Source organism: Canis lupus, chromosome 33 (assembly GCF_011100685.1).
Source record: "Canis lupus familiaris isolate Mischka breed German Shepherd chromosome 33, alternate assembly UU_Cfam_GSD_1.0, whole genome shotgun sequence".
NCBI lineage: Eukaryota > Metazoa > Chordata > Mammalia > Carnivora > Canidae > Canis > Canis lupus.
In genome coordinates this window covers 8,914,549-8,927,412 of record NC_049254.1, presented here as the reverse complement: position 1 = coordinate 8,927,412, position 12,864 = coordinate 8,914,549, and the positions used below count along the sequence as shown (strand labels likewise).

The following is a 12,864-nucleotide window of genomic DNA, read 5'->3' as shown; positions in this document are numbered from 1 at the left end:
AAAAAAATTTAGAGGAAACAAATGTCATCTGGAAAGCTATAACCCCTCTCTGTCTATACTGTCCATCTCCCTCCTTCTCCAGAAGTAGCTAACATCCTAAAGTTGGTATCTCGAGCCTGCATGTCTTAATATTTCTGTTACATGATTGTATACATATTTGTGTTTTAATAAGCATATGTAAATGGCGTGCTTTATATATCCTTTACCAACTTTTCTTTTTTTACTAAACATTACATTTTCCAGATGTATCCACATTTGCACACTTTGTTCATTTTAACACTGTGTAGTACTCTATTTCCTAAATAAGTCACATTTTATTTGTCCATTCCCTACTACTTAGAGACAGAGTGAACAAAGTGGTTATAATGATTTACCTTCTCACCCTAAGCACATGAGGGGCACCATTGTTCCACATCCCCACAGACTGATGTTATCAGAAATTTGTTTTTGTAGATCTATTGGTTATACAATGTTATCTCATTTTTATCTTAATTTATATTTTCCTAAGGACTAGTAAAATTGTATATACAGGCCATTCAAATTTACTCTTCCATGAACTGCCTATTTATAACCTTTGTCCATTTTTCTTAGAGAAATATTCAACCAGGAGGTTAATTACTTTGGTATGCAGAGCTCTGGGATAAAGATAGACTAATTTGCATAGGGAGCCCAAGATCTTCCCAAGATGTGAAAAATGGAAGCACTAAGCTCTGAATCATAGCAATCTTGCAATATTGTTATACTTTTGGAAATGATTACTATATTACTACTAGTAGTAGTCATAATGATAACAGGAACATACATTTTCTATGCATTTTGTAGGTGCCAGGTACTCTGCTTGTTATTTATTGTCTCATTCAATTTTCACAACAATGAGAAATTCTATTATTACCTTTATTTTGTAGCTGAAGAACCTGAAACTCAGAAAGTTAAATAATGGCTTAAGTCACACAACAAAAAAGAAGCAAAGACAAATTCAAATCCAGTACACATGACCCCAGAACTCAGAATCTTGATCGAGCATTCTATACATTGAACCCAAGTACACAGGGAAACCATCGACAGGTCTTAGACTGGAAATGAATCTCCATCAAGTGATGAACATTTATGGAATTGGATTAAGATTGGTCTTCAACAGAGGACACCACATAGCAACGAGAAACTCCAAGTAGAGGACCAATGGAAATTTCCAATTACCTTGAAAATATAATTGGCAGCCTTTGGTCTGAGAAAGCCACCTGAACAACTTGGGATAGTTGGAAAGGAGAAGCTCTCAAATAGGAGATGCTAGACTTTCTGCTAATAGGGACATGTTGTAACTTGAAAGATTAATTGGCAAAATAAAGAAGATGTGATATATTGCTACTCCTAGCTGGTGAAGTGAATCATTTTGTACACATAAACCTAATCTATAATGTATTTTCATATACATTAGTGGACTGTATATTCATATACATTAGTGGATTGTGGATTTATAACTGCTTCTTAGAGGAAGGTGGAGATGTTTGGAAGACAGCCATAGCCTTTTGAGTTGATGGAACAAATGGTAACTATGCTCTGCCATAATATAATACAGGAAGTATTGTCAACTAGAAAGGATAAATCATAGGGCAAAGCCACTATGATATTTTGTATTTTCTTACTTTGTTATGTCACTTTGAATCAGAGATAAGTCAATAACTTATAACCTAGTGTAAGCTTCATAATCTTTAGTTTTTTCTATTCATAATTTATTGAGCACTGATTTTTTAAAATTTGAAACACCTTGCTGTTCCTTTTTGTTTAAAAAAAGAACACTGGTTTGGAATGAGTTTCACAGTTTTATTCATGAGATATAACCATCCTTATATCAATAGTAACTGCTCAATTATAATTAATCATTTTAGAGAACATGTTATTGCTTCTTATAAATCAGCCGCTGCTTCTAATTTTACAAAATGCGTTTCAATGAATTCCCATCTATACTGTTGTCATATTTCCATTTTTTTTAATTTCCTTCTTAAATCCTTAGGGTTGAAAAGAATCTTAGAGATCCTCCAGCCCAATTTTAATGATAAAAAAATTGTCACTCAGACAAGTTAAGGAACTTGTTCAAGATTCTATCTTTCATTAGTGGCATACCTAGGGCAAAAAGCCAATTTCCAGAGTATTCCAACAAGTGCACTTTCCACTACTTGTAAACTTCCCAAACTCCTACCTAGAATCAGAAAAAGCATATCCCACTCACAATGATGCATTCATTTTATTTTTTTACTAATTGGGGATAGGAGAATATCTAAGGCAAACTATAGATGATACAGGTAGAAATATAAATATGCTATATTTGCCTTAGATATTTTAATTCTTTGCCTCTTCTTACCATCCTTCCTTAGCTGCTGTACAAACAGTAGTCTCAATAAACTGGAAGGATTCCAACAATCCATTCTCATAGGATCATTCTGGTCAAGGAGGGCTCTCATTGAATGAATGCATAATTATTATTTTATCCAACATTTTTAAGCACGTAATATTTTACAGACACTTTGGTGGGGGGGCGGGTTGTAGAAGTACTAATACAATTCTAACATCTACACGTTTTCAATAAGCCCAATGTCCTAAAACTCCTCATGTATCTTTTATTTATATTATTTTCCTCCCAAATCACAACTATGAAAAATAGAGATCGATGATTTTATGTAACATTATTAGCCTTAATTCATTACCCTTCCCTATATTCACATCCTTTGCCATATGACTTCCCTATCTCTCCTACGGCCATGTGAGTAGGTCAGAGGAATGTTAACTGGTGTGATGTGACCAAAGGCTGGAAAGGCACCTGCCTATTTGGGCTTGCTCTCTTATACTCAGAGGGTAAGTGCATTTTAAATTTTAATAGCTCTTTTTTCAAATTAGACCACAAAGTTGTACTATTTCTTCATGTTGTTCTCATTAATAATGAAGTCCTCAAAATAATTCCATGAGGTAGTTACTATTATTAACCATATTTTACAGGTGAGGAAATTGAGATTCTGAGAAATTAGGTGACTGACTTGACCAAGGACACAGAACTAATAAGTGGTGGTGTCAGGACTCAACTGCAGGCCCACATTCTTAACCCTTTCACTGTGCGTCTCCCTGGTACTGCCTCATACAACCGTCACCACCATCCACCTCCAGAAATTTTCATCCTGCCTAACTGAAACTCTATGCCCATTAAACACCAAGTCCCCATCCCCCCATCCCCCAGCTTTTGGAAACCACTATCCTACTTTCTGTTTGGCTAATATAGATACTCATATAAATGGAATCATGCAGTATTTGTCCTTCTGTGGCTGGCTTGTTTCACTTAGCATAATGTCCTCAAGGTTCATCTATGTTGTAGAATGTCTGAATTTCCTTCCATTTTAAGGCTAAATAATTTTCCATTGTATTTATATGCCACATTTTGTTTATCCACTTATCTAGTAATGGATATAGGTTGTATCTACCTTTTAGTTATCATGAATAATGCTACTGTGAGCCTGGGTGTACAAATATCTGTGCCTGTCCTTGCTTTCATGACTTAGGGTATATACCCAGAAGCTAAATCACTGGGTCATATGAAAATTTTATGTTTAAGATTTTGAGGACTTGCCATGCCATTTTCCACAGTGGTTCCACCATTGCGCATTCCCATCAGCAATGCACAAGGTTCCAATTTCTCCACATCCCTGCTAACACTTGTTATTTTTTGTTTTTTGCTTTTGTTTAAATCAAACCACTAATTTCTTCTCACAGCTCAGAAAAAAAAGTATTCTATAATCACTTTGATTATATCGTTTCTTCTAATCTCTCTAGTCTCTCCTTGTAGATGTTTACTGGAATCTCTGAATGTCTTGCGTGCCTTGTGTGTTTTTGTACCTTATATACTGAATGGCATCTTTCCAAGTTTCACAATTTTCATCTCTTTTCATACTATATTCTGAGGAAACTTCTTGGCTTGATCTTCTATAAAAATGACTTGGTTTTCTTTTTCTTTTAAGATTTCATTTATTTATTTGAGAGAGAGAGCGAGAGCACATGCAAACAAGAAGGGGGGTGGTTGGCAGGGGGAGGGGGCTGGTTAGAGGGAGAGGAAGAAGCAGGTTCCCCTCTGTGCTGAGCAGGGAGCCCAATGTGGGGCTCAATCCCAGGACCCTGGGATTAAGACCTGAGCTGAAGTCAGATGCTTAACTGGCTGAGCCACCCAGGCTCCCCCGATTCGGTTTTCAACCACACCTATTCTACTATTCAATTTTTCAACTGAAATTTTTAGGTAATTTGTGTGATTTACATCAGCAGTTGGGGAGTAAGAATTTAGTCCCAACTTTAATATTTTTCAATTGCTCGTTAACTGATAACTAAGCCTTTCTTGATACAGTCCTTATTCTCCCTAAATTTTGCAGGACTCCACAAAGAGTTTGCCCCAATTCTTTTGTCAATCAGCTGATAGAACTTGAGTCTGATACTATGACTGCTTTTGCCAGGAACAACAAGGATACTTGTGACACCTAGTCCATCACTGTAGCTTTGCCAGCAGGGGTACAGGCCCTTGCACAAGGGCATCTCTGATGCCCTAAGTTTAACCTGCAAGGACACAGCTCTTTCAGCTCACATTCAAGCTTACTCATTATTTTACTACCTTAACCAATCTGCCAAGGTGTTTGGGTTCACAGATATTTCTTGTTATGGCTGCAAGATATCCCATAACCAACCCTCCCCAAGTTAACCTTTCACTTTAATGTTGACCCTTGCATACCTGTCCAGATTCTACCTACACCCATGGTGAGTTCCTCCCCAAGAAACAGTGTTTTTTATGCCACTGGACTTTTCACGGACCTAGTCGGCCAAAGAGGGAGTAAAGACATTAAGCATCAAAAGGAAAAGAGTTGACCTTTTCGTCTTGGGTAATTTCTTCTTCCCTATGCATACATTCCCATCTCCTTTCCAGTAATCAATTTAGCATTCCAAAGTCAGATTAAAGGCAGCTTTTCTCAACCAAAGAAATTCATATCCCTCTTCACCCAGGCAGTGGGTTAATTGTATTCATTCAAGTGACACTTTTCTGAATGAAAATTAGTTCCAGAGTGACTGGTATTATCCATATATATGAAGAAGCTTTGGAGAATTAAGAACTCCACATTCTACATCATTAGTTGCTCTGTTACATTTATTTCAACAATCACATAGAGGTTTTCCAATTTCTATAAATTCTCTCATATACTTTACTTTTTCTTAGCAGTTTATTCTGTGTTGTATCAATATAGTGTCCTTTCAAATATCTTTGAAAATACTACTTAAACTGTTTTAATAACATTTTCTATGTTTCTCCAGTAATTCAATTTCTTCAAGAATCATTTCGATTTGTTAAAATTGGTAACTCATTTTTACTTTGCTATTTTTTCTTAAACATCTGGAGACTCAACCACTTATAAGTGACAGTGTAGGGCAATTGATAATACATGGTCAATGTGAAAATCAGAGTTCCCTTGATAGTGAATTTGATTGCAAAGGACAGAAGCCATGGCTATGGTGAGTGAGCTGGGATCTGTCATCAGAGATACCTTTCTCTTAGGATAGGTAGGAGCTTGCTGTCAGGATGTGGAAAGGTTTCCCCTATTGGCAGCTGATATTACATGGGAGTACCACCCAACTTCTCTTTTTAGCTCCAATACTCACTATAAATGCCCTTGCTTACTCCCACTGACAAAATCCATCCACCCCTTTATTAGTTCTTGAAATATTTATGCCAGCTCTGCTAGAGCTGGGAATGTATGCATTTCCCAGGTGCTTGGAATGTCCTAGTTTCACTGGTTTTCCTACTAAGTATCCAATAGATGATTCCTGCCTCTAGTTCCTAATGATTATGATCTTGGGGCTTTTCCAAAGGTCTGTTTAAACAAAACAAAACTCTTTTCTTCTTCCATTACCATTCTCTTTTATTTACATTAACTGCAGTTATCAGTTCTCTCTGGCTACTCTATCGAGCCAATCCCATCTGCTTTATATCTTCCAGAAATTTGTTGCTTCTGCTGATATCAACCTTCACATTTCCTAGTACTGTTACATTGTTTTTATTAATTTTGTATTTATTCACTCATTCCAGTGGAACATTGGAGAAAGAAAAGTAAATCTGTATGCTTAATCAGTCATCCAGAAGGCACTTAGCCCCCAAATGACTTTTTCTCTTATTTTTCTTATTTCCTTTTTTCTTTTCTATTTGTATTTCATTGCCCTTTATTTAGTTTCCTTTGTTTTATTCAAATGGCTTTTAAGCAATAGGATAGTGACAAGAGCACTGATGTTGGAGTTATGATTCCTTTATTCTGATCATGTTTTTGCCATTATTAAACAGGGCCTGGCTCATGGTAGGTGCTCAATAACTATTTTGAAACAAATGAATGAATACAGTAAATTACAATCCTGACCCAGACTTCAGCTTTCTCTAATGTAAAATTAGGAGGCCCCTGTAAGTAATAGCAAGCTATGATTCTTCTTGGGCTGGATAGAAAACATTTATCATCACTTAACCAGGAAGCAGCAAGAAGAGAGAGGCTCCCAGCATGAGCAGAAATGCAGCAATATGTGATCACATATGGGGCAAGCTAAGACAGAAAACTGTGATCAAAAACCTAATAGGAGACCTTTGACATCAGAGTCTCAGGGAAGTTCAAAGCAATCATAATTAGGCTTAACAACTGATTCTCAGGGGACTATAGAACTGCGATCAGGCCAGAGGGCAGCTGAGTACTGAATTAGCAGAGAGAGAGATAAAAACACAGTCTGCCTTTCAAAGAACCCATGTTAACACCCTCTCCCTTTTCCTAAACCAACATCATAAAAACTAACATAGGTAAAATCCTCTGGGGCCAAAGGCCTGACAACCATGCCCTGAGAAACTCCCTAAGATCCTCCAACCTGACTTAAATGCTTCCACCAGGTCATCTAATGACAATGATATTTCCAAGTCAGGTGGTATGTCAAACACACACACACACACACACACACTACTCTCTACTAAATGCAGTCATCCAAAACAATTCATTGGCAATGATATTGCTTGGCAGACCTAAAAGTAAAAAATCACAGAAACTGTCTTCAGTGGGCTCTTTACATTCTGAATCACCTTATTTCTTCGATAACTATTTTATTATTCTATGTCTGAGAATCCAAGGAAATACAGGAGTCTGCAAATTACACATCTGTCTAATATGCCCGGTTCTGTGGTCTTCAGAGACAATGACCTGGGGGGCTTGTTAAAGCACATTGCTGGGTCTCACCCCCGGAATTCCTGATTTGGAGCAAGGAGATAGGACCCACTGCTCATGACAGGAAGATGGTCTCATGACATACACAACTGAGCCTAAGGTGACCTCCTCCCAAGTCACATCCTCGGGTATATCTATTGGGATGCTTTAGGCTGCAAGTATCAAAAAACCTCACTCCCCTGGAAGTACATCCCAATGGGTTTTTTTCTATAGACCCACATTATTGGGAATGCCTCATAGAGTAAATATGTAGTTTGCTTTGCTCAAATAATTATGTTTAAATCTGTGGGAAAGAACTATAAGGCAGGGCTACTAAAACTATTTTAGGACTAATGGTCAACTTTTTTCATCCTAGGTATTGGTATATCCCAATGATTTGTGCTAATCTAGGGTGTGATAGTTTAGGAGTAAATATAATTTGAAATTATTCATGTATAGAGGATGTCTGAAGTTGACAACCAGGCAGGTCCAACTACTCTCACCCTAAGTATGGTCCTAACATACATTTCTTGAAGAAATTGGATCCCAAAGTTTACAAGTGGAGAATTTTTAAAGTATGTCTATACTTAAGTAGGGATCAAAGCAGCCCAACTAAAAGAAGTGTGGACTACCTGACATGACCACTTCGGATTAAGCAAAAGTTCTCTTAAATTTTTTAATTTAAATTCCAATTAGTTAACATATAGTGTAATATTAGTATCAGGTGTACAATATAATGATTCAATACTTCCATACAACACTGGGGCTCATCACAAGTACACCCCTTAATGCTCATCACCTATTTAACCCATCCCCTAATGCACTCCCCTCTGAACCATCAATCTGTTCCCTATAGTTAAGAGTCTATTTCTCAGTTTGCCTCTCTCTTTTTTTTTCCTTTTGCTCATTTATTTTATTTCTTAAATTCTACATATGAGTGAGATCATATAGTATTTGTCTTTCTCTGAGTTATTTCACTTAGCATAATACTCTCTAACTCCATCCATGTCATCACAAATGGCAAGATTTCATTTTTTTATGGCTGAATAATATATATCACCACTTCTTTATCCATTTATCTATTAATGGACAACTGAGCTATTTCCATAATTTGGATATTGTAGAGAATGCTGCTATAAATATTGAAATACATGTGTCCCTTTGAATTAGTATTTTTGTATCCTTATGGTAAATACCTAGTAGTACAATTGCTGGATTGTAGCAGAGCTGTATTTCTACCTTTTTGAGGAATCTCCATACTCTTTTCCAAAGTAGCTGCACCAAAATGTATTCCCACCAACAGAGCAGGAGGGTTCCCCTTTCTCCACATCCTCACCAACATCTGTGTTTCTGATGTTGTTGATTTTAGTCATTCTGACAAGTGTGGGGTGATATCTCACTGTAGTTTTGATTTGTATTTCCCTGATGATGAGAGAGCATCTTTTCATGTGTCCGTTGGCCATTTCTATGCCTTTTTTGGAAAAATTCTGCCCATTTTTTTAATTGGATTATTCATTTGGGGGTGTTGAGTTTTATAAGTTCTTTGTAGATTTTGGATACTCTTTATCAGATATGTAATTTGCAAATATCTCCTCCCATTCAGTATGTTGTCTTTTAGTTTTGTGGACTATTTCCTTTGCTATGCAGATGCTTTTTATTTTGATGTAGAACCAATAGTTTATTCTTAACTTTGTCTCGCTTGCCTCAGGAGACATATCTAGAAAGAAATTCCCATAACCAATGTCAAAGAAGTTACTGCTTGTGTTCTCTTCTAGGATTTTTATAGTTTCAGGTCTCACATTTAGGTCTTTAATCCATGTTGAATTTATTTTGGTGTTTGGTGTAAGAAAGTGGTCCAATTTCATTCTTTTGTATGTTGTAGTTCAACACCATTTGTTGCAGGGACTATCTTTTTCCCATTGGATATTCTTTCCAGCTTTGTCAAAGATTAATTAACCATTTGATGGTGGCTCATTTCTGAGTTTTCTCTTCTGTTCCATTGATCTATGAGTCCACTTTTGTGCTGGGACCATAATGTCCTCATCACCACAGCTTTGTAATATAACTTGAGGTTCAGAATTGTGATGCCTCCAGCTTCACTTTTCTTTTTCAAGGTTGTTTTGGCCATTCAGTGTTTTTGTGGTTGCATAGAAATTTTAGAGTTGTTTATTCTAGCTCTGTGAAAAATACTGGTGGTGTTTTGATGTCTACATACTCCTATCTCTTCTCCTCCTTTAGTTGTGGAGTTTGTTCTGTTAGTCGACACATCAATTTCTGGGGTATTTAGGATGATTTGTTATCTAGTTATTTTCGTGCAATGAGACAAACCTAAGATCCTCCTACTTAGCTTCCATCTTCCTCTTCTCGAGCAAAAATTCTTTTTAGAAAGGCTATCTTGAAGACTATGACTCAGAAATTGGAGGAACTAAGGTGATTGGCAATGAAAGGAATCACAACATGTGAAATTCCTTAAGCAAAAATGTATTGACTTTAAATAATTTTGTATACATCACATATAAACAAAAGAAACTTTACGCTTAAAAAAAAAAAAACCTCACCCCAACTGGCAGAGACAATAAGAATTGTTCTAACCATGAGTATTAGCTAACATAAGGGCAAATCCAGAGGCATAGTGAACTTCAGGGCTATGGACCCAAAGGTACAACTGTATCATCAAAGAGGCAGGTTCTTTTCACTTTTCATCCTGCTATCTGCATTGTTCACTCCATCCTTAGCTTGGTTCTCCTTATGTTTCAGAAAGTTGTCAGTAGCTATAAAGGTCACATGCTTCCCTGTCCATGTCAATTCAGAGAGAAGGTACCTTTTCCAAGCTATCAAAGAAATCTTTTTCTTTTAGACTGATCGGGACAACTTAAGTTCTATGCTCATCTATAAACCAGTAATTGTTGCCAAAAGAAGCAGTGGTTGATTGGCTTAACAAGGTTGCTGAACAATCATCTCCAAGAGGAATGACACACATGTTTGGTTTTTACTACTCAGGAGTTAACCAAGAGTTCAGTCAAACTACAAATGAAAGAAGGGTAGATTGAATTTGGGGGGTAAATTATAATGTTCCATAAAGTAGCCAAGCCTGGAAAGAACCTTTAGAGCACAGAACTTTTGATGTAACTTTGACAAATGCTAACATGAGTCTAAATTTGAGAGTACATGGCAATAGAGATTGATCATTCCAATGACTCAACTCTAAAACCGCTAGTCATAAATATACAAAGTGCTTTGGACATGACATCTCTACTGTAGATATTCCTCTAAAGACATTCTTATGTGAAGTGAAATCCCTTCCTCCTTCCTTCAGAATCTTCAATTTATTGACTTTGCAACTATTCAACAGGGGAAATATCAGATAGACTTCAGAATTCCTTTCCTTTTGGACTCCTTTAGAAAGTTGTAGAGCATTATTTTCCTTTTGTATTTCAGCAATTTTGTTAGTGGGCTTCTTTTTTTTCCTCCTAAACTGATCATTATGGATAAACATAAAATCTCTAAATAGATTTTCCTAGTCAGTTAACCATATTCTTGGGGGAAAACATAAGGTAGAATCATTATTAAAAAGCATTCTCAGTAATACACACATCTTTATTATGTCAGTCTTTTGCCAAAAAAAAATAAGATTGATAGTAAAATCCACTTAATTTTTTTTCTTCACAGAATCAAGCCATCTGCCTCAAAACACACCACCAGCCTCTGTTAGATGAATTCACACATTTTAAAGCCCCGGAGTAACCATTTGAATGGAAATTGGACACTTCTTGTCATTTAGGAAGCTTTTTTAAACTGGAAAGGCTTCTCATTTGTTCAATTAAATGTGTGTGTATGCAATACACTTTATGAAATTTATCCCAAAACAGCGAGGGCTGAAATAATATTTGAAACAGATGGCACAGCTGCTGTATTTCGAGAGCTACCCATGGACATAGATGGAGACATTGAGGGAACTTTGAAGTGCAAGTCAAAATATTGTATAATCAAGACTCTCAACCACAGTCATTAGGGATGGGAAAGTCTTTGTAATGTCAACCCCTTCCCTAACGGAGGTGTATGGAAGGTGCTAAGATTCAGTCAAGTGGAATCGATTCCCTTCTCTGGATGAATTCTCTTTTCAGTTGAGCCTTAAAATTTGAAAATGCTGGATCTGCTGCCTCAGAGTTTTCTCTCTTGAATACTGTTTGAAAGCAGAGCTGCACGCTGAAAGTATTGTTCCCAAGGGAATGTTAGATAGTGGTGTGTGCAGAGCAGAGCAAAGCAAAACCGAGTATGTAGAGCTGGAGGGAATGTCGGGGGAGAGACCACAGAGATTATTTCTCTAGTGCCCTAATTCTGTAAGAGAGGAAACAGAGGCCAAAACAGGTTAATTTGCATCACCTCCATCCCACAGAACTGGCCTCCTCAGACTTCTTTTGGGACAACTTTTACCACAGACACCATTTAATACAAAGAAAAGAAAGGCTGAGTGCTTTTGAATTTATCTTATTTCATTTTGGATAAGTATCACATCTAAAAACAAGTCATAATTTTTATAAGGCAGATATAAATTGGCAATGCACAAAAAAAGTTCAATGTTTCTTAAAATTGCTTTAGGGTAAAAATATTTCATGAAAGTGAACATATATATGTCCTAATTTCTGTAAACAATGAGTATATTAACAGGGTATTTGGCTAGATGTTTCATTTCACATGGATCATGTCGACACAACTTGCAGCCTGTTTTAAAACACTAACACAGTCCTACATCCTAATTGAAATGACGAAGCAAAAGTTCTGATGCAAAATTCTTGAATTCAGAATCCTTGAATAGGTAGAATACATCCGAGCAAACACACAAAGACACATGTACGTGTGTACATGTGTGCACATGCCCCCACACACACACACAAAGGCATAAACGGCGACGGGGAGGAAAATATGTCAACACTCATAGTAACAATTCATCTTAAATGCAGCAGTGTGTAGGGTTTGAAAGTTCACACATTTCCCTCTCAGTTGTGGTTTTATAGACATGAATGTTGAAAGCAGATGCCTTTAGTTTATTTCAGGGAGATCCCTGAGCTACTGAAAATGACAAATCTCAGCAATCACATTTAGGCTCCAATATCCCTCTATGTTGAAAAGAAATGGATAAAACCCTTAATAAGAAAAGCTGCAAAAAACTAAAGTTTATCCATCATCTTCTCTGCCGCAAGAGCTAATGAAACAGAAATGAAACCATGTCCATCTTCAGAGAACTTTTCCCCGGTAGACTATGTTCCTATACTTCAGTGGAGTCCTCCTGGAGAGAGCAAATTGATTTTCTCAAATGTCTTGGTTATTCCAGAGATAGAATAAAGTCACAGTCTGACGTGCTAACCTTCCACTACATTTCTACGACCGGATCTATACATTTGGAACAAAGGAAGAATCACCCCAGCAGAAAGTCCATTTATGCCTGAACTACCCCAAAGGTTGGTTCATTTACCACTTTTGCCTCATTCATTATTGCACCACAGCTCTTGTGAATACATGGTCGTAGCCCAGTCTTTATTTCCATGTAAATCAGAGCAGTACTCCCTAAAAAGCAACACCGCATAACTAACATGTACACTAACACCAGCTAGGAGTCTCT

At 36.9% G+C, this 12,864-nt stretch overlaps 1 non-coding gene across 1 annotated transcript; it reads left to right on the top strand.

The window, feature by feature from the left end:
- The first annotated feature begins 7,444 nt into the window (after nucleotides 1-7,444).
- Nucleotides 7,445-7,574, top strand: LOC119867401. The gene has a single exon (XR_005383478.1). It is a non-coding gene; the product is annotated as a small nucleolar RNA SNORA18 (small nucleolar RNA).
- The last annotated feature ends 5,290 nt before the right edge of the window (nucleotides 7,575-12,864 follow it).